We start from the raw sequence: 5,879 nt of genomic DNA on the forward strand, positions 1-5,879 counted from the left end.
AAAGCACCCTCTATTTCATTGAGCTAAAAGGCACCTTTAGGAGGATTTGCACTCATAGCAGTGTGGAATCTGTCCCAAGACTCAAGTAGTGTAAAAAGCAAGAAAAGATACTTGATATTCTTCTCAAACTTAAGACCCTGCGAAGTAAGCTAACTGAAAAACTCACTTAAATGAGAAGACATAAGTGTTCATTCCTTCATACAAAGATCCATGAGTTTTTTAAGTCAATACAATTGAGTTGTAGGACTTTGCTTATCATAGAGATCACCAATTTTTGTCCATAATGTATATACATCACCCTTAGTCTCAAATGACATTGAAGTACACCTACTTTGACAATGATAAAACAATAGTAGACTTACATAGCTCGTCAAGATCTTTCCATTTTTGTGTATCATAAAGTTATGGCTTTATGTCCTCTAATTTCAGTGGCTAAACTTGTTTCTTTTGCACTAATACCTACCAAATCTAAGTCTTCCAATACTTGAAATTATTGCCATTCAACTTCTCTATGTTGAAGATAGCACTATTATTGGAAGAATTTAAAGCATCTAATATTATGCTTGCTAAATAAAGAGAGTACATGCGACCGTAATAACAACAAATCAATCCCAAAACCAAGCCAAAAATATTATAGCAAGAGATAGATAGAGCCAATACATTGTTGTCTCCACAAGTAAGAAGCAACATAGTGTTGAATACAAGTGTATGCTCCCAAAGAAACTACTCAAAATTGATATTTAGAATGGCTATCCATAAAACTATTGTAATTCAGCATGTAATTGTAGGAAAATATACAAAAGAATAAGCTTCCATTGCCAAGAAGATCCAAGTAGCAACTTGGATTTATAATACAACTAGCAGTGTAACATAAACCACCAAGTACCAATGACTGTCAAAGCATCCAAGGTGCCAAGTACATAGATGCATACCACAATGCATGCCAAGCATGTATCCAACACTAATAACCCATTGGCAATAAGCAATATAAAGTGTCCAAGTCAAAGTCAAATCAGTCCATAGTCATAAACTCTGCAAAACGACAATGTCTATAAACCAAGAGAGTATGAGAGAGTCTTCCATTGACTCAAGTGAATCAAGCTCTACATACAAAATACCAAGTACTCCCACTAGAGAAAATTTGGACTATGTAGTAGCAAAGAAAGCTCAATGCATAGAGCTCATAGCATTTGAGTGCCCAAAAGACATCATGTATACATCCAGGAGCATAAACCTTCAATATGTCTTCAAGCTTGCAAATGGGAATCAGTAAAGCAAATAGCAACTACTCAAATTCAATCAACATACCTCAAATCCAAGATATAGGGCTCAACACAAGCATATCAAAGCATAAACAAAAATGTCAAGCATCAACATAACCATGTAGCATACTTGAATAGCATGTATGCATTCAATACATAGACATTCACTGTAATGCTTGATGCCCAAACCTTGCTACAATAATAAACCCTTCAAATGTTGAGTTATTCAATATCTAATTGATCCAAGAAGCCTTTCTAAGTATGAAACCAACATCCAAGGTTACAAACTTGCCCCATAAGCATTACATGAACCTGAGGCATTCGAATGCATGATGTCCATAGCGTATTGTACATAGTGTATTACAACAGACCTACTCTATTTACACAATCAATGGCCGAGTATAAGGACTTGAAATAGTGATTAAGACCAAGCCTTCAATGTTAGGAGCAATGCCCAAGAGTAGGAGCAACACCTAGGAAGCAGAGCATAAGCTAGAGAAGTGGATTGATGCCAAGAATAGGGCAACCAACATGCACAATTCATGATGACTACTCCTATGGATTTTGCTACTAGTATTGAGCCTAAAGCTCACTAAAGAATGCTCAAATCAATGGTTTAAAGTTCCTTAGCAAGCCTGGAAGGTGTGGAGCTAACTAGAGAAGCAACAAGGCTGATACATACCTTGGTGTGTAGCTATCATGAAAGCTTCAAGCAAGCTCTTTTTGTCAAATTGAATGCAACCTCAACAAAGCTCCTCAAATGACCCCTTTGTTACTAGTTGAGATGGAGCAAGAGCGGAAGCATGAGCAAAAGTAAGAGCTATGGACGTTCAAGCAAAGAGGACAAAGACCGATGTGTGGAAACTCAATAGTCACAATGTGTGACTTGCCTTCCCTTATTCTATTGTCATGTAAAGAATAAAGAATAAAGTGATTGTGATGGATGGGCGCCACTTGTAGTGTATATGTGTGTGGGTAATTGGTACAAGTAAATGTATGCAGCTAGCATAGGCAGCCTTTAACCCCGAACATAAAGTGACTTTAAGTCAAAATAATATTTATCCACTTTGTGAGATAATAAGTGAGAGAGAACATGGAGAATGGAAGAATAAGAGAAAGAAGATTGAAGAAGAAGAAGATGGATTGAGCTTCCAGATCTTATGCATATTTGCCTTGTATTTCATGTCTATTCTGAGTCTTTTTAAAAAAGGTCTCTATCAAGTTGGATACGATTAGAAAAACTCATTTTGCATGAGTCCAAAATGAGAAAGTACTTAGCACAAAAATTTCTAGCGAGAATGATGGTTTGAACCATGGACCTAACTAATAGGGTCATGGGAGTATTACCATGATGACAAAAGTAGTCATTGTAAACTTTTTGACATTTTACTAATCTAATTCGTAAAAGATTTTGACATGTCAAGACTCACAACTCCTAACTCTACTTTCTCCTCTAAGGTTTCCGGTAAAAACATTGGGTCTAGCTCAAAAGTTCAATCTAAAGAAGCAAGAGCATGGGCCTCAATAATGTGCAACCATGTGTAAATCTATCAATAACCCTATTATTAGCACTCAAGTATGTCATGCATGAGCACCCAATGGAAGAAATAGCACTCAAATTCAAATGCCTTGATGCACTATACCACCTTAAGATTTGCCATTTGGCACACTACACCCTTGGGCATTGTAGAGGCAACGAGCTCAAGCTCAACCACCAGGATCCACGGACTGCTTATTGTTCAAGCATTTCAAGTGAGCACTAATGGCTACTCTCACATAGCCGACACACCCTCCCTCTATACAAGTGTAATGAGCTTACCTTGATGCCCAATAGAGTTGCCTCCTCTCTCAAGCACTCCAATAGCTCCACGTTCCTTGATGCAAGCTCAAGCATCCTCAAACCTCCATCTCCAAGCTCCATCCTCCATAGCCGTTTTTGGAGGGGTTTTTGTCGAAAGGTCGAATCCACTAGGGATCAGATGTGGAAAGAAGTAGAGATAGGAGATGGAAGAGAAGAAAGAGAGTACACAAGTGGTAAACACAACAAAGACAAAGCACAATGAACTGAATCAATATGTATTAAAAGAACCTGGAATCCTTACACTACTCAGAAGTAATCTCCAGGCATTACATCTCCTCGAGCCTCTTCGTAGAACAAAACGTGCATCAAAATTATAGCTCCTTCTCTGCTGCACGGAACCCAAATCTAATGGCTCCGTTGGCTCCGAAAGGGGGGTAAAACTCCACGACACCTAAGGGTGGATCTCCCAAATCACTCCTCCTTCTTCTTTCAGTTAAAACTGCAATTTTCAGCCTTTTTACAGTGATCGCGACGCGCACGATTTTATCAATCTGTCTTTTTTTAATGAAAATCCCTTAACTGATTGAAAAAGCAACTTGCTTTTTTCATGTCATCCTAATCTAGAAGCTTTTTTAACTTTTTCATATTTTTACAATAAATAATATCAAAAATAGGCTAAAATTATCCAAAAATCTAGTATTTTTTTATAATCCATGCAACTCACACTAATACCAATGGCTCAGATCACATTGACTCTCTTGATTGATAAGAAGTCGGATGATGATGCATTCCATGCTTTTTCACACTGTGTCCGCATAGCATCACGACACTGTGTGACACTGTGTCCGCATAGCATCACGACACTGTGTGAGACACAAGGAGAGAAGAGAAAAAGAAGATGAGAGATGGAGGGCTTCACCTCTAAGATCCCTCTCCCTCACACACTCTCTCACTCGCTCACTCACAAGAAGAGAAGAAGAAGAAAAAAGAGAGTCCACTTTGCCACACACCAAAAAGAATGAGCTCTCATTCATCTTTTGAACTTTATATACAAAGCCCTAAATCCCATTTGGGTGGTCCTAGGCCCTTTTTTCCATTGTCCTCCTATCTTCCTAGCTTCCTTCCTATCTCCCATCTACCTTTACAATTTACATGGGTGAGAGGCCGGCACTCTTAAAATAAATCATGGTGTGCCTTGCGTTCTTTTACAAAAGCATTGACTTGCACTTTTTCTTGTGCACCTTTCTCCTTGACTAATGACTTTTTGGCACTTCTTGTGTTTCCATATTTCCTTGCCGCGTCTTCATCTCCCATTTCACTTTTACCTTGGCCTTATCTTCTGCTTTATATTTTCCAGATTTTCCACCTTGTTCGTCTGAGGGTTAACATTACCCCCTCCTAGATGAGTGCCAGTCCCATGGCAGTTGCTAGTGGTGAGAGGGACGATGGTGCTGGGTGGCTAGGGGCTTCTAGATATTGTGGATATAGCGTGTTGGGGGTGTGTTGGAGGGATTTATGGAACTAGAAGGCCCTTGAGTTGGGTAGCGGCCCTAGTATTGGAGGGATTTTTGGACCTGTTTAAGGGATTTACGGAACTGAAATGCCCTGGCATTGGATATGATCCCTAGTGTTGGAGGGAGGTTCAAGGGTGAGTCCATCTTTGAAATTGAAAATTATGCTAGATGGATCCATCATTTGACTCTCCATGGCTGAGTTCACCTGTGATGTTCCCAATGAGCTTCTTCATTCACTTTCTGATGGGGCTGTTGCATCTGCCCCTTGGTTGGTTGTGCTTTTCCTGATGGCACTTGGTGTAGGATGGGGAGGGCATTGCATGGATGATGGGGTCTTTGAAGCTGGTGGTGGGGCCTTAGTTTGTACTTGGAAAGAAAAGAAAGGTGCATTACCTATGGGTGTGTGCCATTGTCGTGTGGTGCATGGTGCACGTGCTAGTGGGATGGAGCTTAGGGTGACAGGTCTAACCACAAGCGAGTGTTACCTCCATGGGTGTGTCTTGCCCTTGATGTGCCCTAGGCGTGAAGTGGGGGATCAAAATGAGGCTAGGGGATTAGGGATGGAGCCTGTCAACCGAAGCCACCGGATGTACCTAACTTGAGAACCCCTAGGTGTAGTGGTTGTGATCTATGTGCAACTTGCGGTAGCTAGTGTGATATCTTTTTCGTTTTCTTTTTCTTTTTTCTTCTTCTTTTTTCTTTTTTTTTTCTTTCCCCCCCTTTTTTAAAAATAAATATACTAATATAAAGCTACATAGTCAGGAGAGGAGTTTAATCTTTGTCGTCGGAGTGAGATAGAGAAGGAGGCTTGATAGATTTACTAAGGAATTGATGGCTTTGGAGATACCCCTTGAGGTCTAGGAAGACTTGAAGGGTGGTGGTGGAGAGGAAAGGATGATTACAATGAGTGAAGTACCTATCATTCATGTCCTCTAACGGAGCTAAGAAAAATGAAGGCAATAGGGTAGCTCGCATCATTAGTCGAGCCATAGCACAATGATCTATACCATTAGGATCAAAATGGAGTACGAGAAGTATGCGCTCCTGTGGGGTGGGATCTTACCTAAGGAGTATGCTAGGCAAAATAAGGTAATTACAAGTAGTAATGAAGGTGGGGTCATGGCATGAGGAGAATGCGTTAGTGAATTGGATTAGAGTATCGTACAGGTTTTCTGATTTGAAGACGAGGGCATCATTATATGTAGTACAATGAGGGTTATAGATTACAGGGAAATCGTAGCAGTCGTGGACACTAGGGTCAAAATCCACTCCGACCCTTCGAGAGTAGGGCATAAAGGTTGG

The sequence above is a fragment of the Lygodium microphyllum genome, chromosome 27, assembly GCF_053477565.2.
Source record: "Lygodium microphyllum isolate KBCC chromosome 27, Lygodium_microphyllum_v1.1.10, whole genome shotgun sequence".
Taxonomy (NCBI): domain Eukaryota; kingdom Viridiplantae; phylum Streptophyta; class Polypodiopsida; order Schizaeales; family Lygodiaceae; genus Lygodium; species Lygodium microphyllum.